The sequence below is a fragment of the Penaeus monodon genome, chromosome 30 (assembly GCF_015228065.2).
Source record: "Penaeus monodon isolate SGIC_2016 chromosome 30, NSTDA_Pmon_1, whole genome shotgun sequence".
NCBI classification, from domain to species: domain Eukaryota; kingdom Metazoa; phylum Arthropoda; class Malacostraca; order Decapoda; family Penaeidae; genus Penaeus; species Penaeus monodon.
Window position 1 is genome coordinate 10,913,720 of NC_051415.1, and position 692 is coordinate 10,914,411.

Genomic DNA, 692 nt, shown 5'->3' on the forward strand with positions numbered 1-692 from the left:
GCTCTCACGTTTACGGATATCTGCATCACTGACACTTTAACATTTAGCTCCACACTATGTACGATCAATGTCATTCCAAGTAACCGAGACCTGCTGTTCTGGCTGCACGTTGTGGAGATTTAAGTAAGCGCATATTTTTATAGTCGTATTTGTCTAGCTTGTCATTTGTGTTAAATGTGTATGTATATATGTATAACTGCAACTCTGAGCTCATGGGTTTACTCAGGGTTACGCTTTGCTGGCTTATATGATAAAATGAAGCTTATGCTTTTAACCCAAACACTGAATTAGATCGTTAATACTTGTATATGTAAAAAACAAAAATTCGGCATAAACAAGCATGGGTACATATGTCAACATTATATAATGATATTAAGATATATATCCTTGAAAAAAAGTGGGATATTTGGATATAAACCGTGACATTTTTGTTTAAGTTCTGAATGCCTAGATGGATAGATCAGTGTATTGTGTAGATTCTAGATTACAATTATCAAGCATATTATTAATGAGTTAAGTCCAGTGGCCTAAGTTATGATTTTCTGTGTCAACATTGTTATTTTCTTAAATAAATGAGTTTAAATGTTTACTTTACTTTGTTTCCATGTCTGATCTTCTAGTTGTACTCAACAGTCGCTCCTGGGTTTCCTTATGTACTTCTACAGCCCAATTATTGATGTTTCTATCGTATC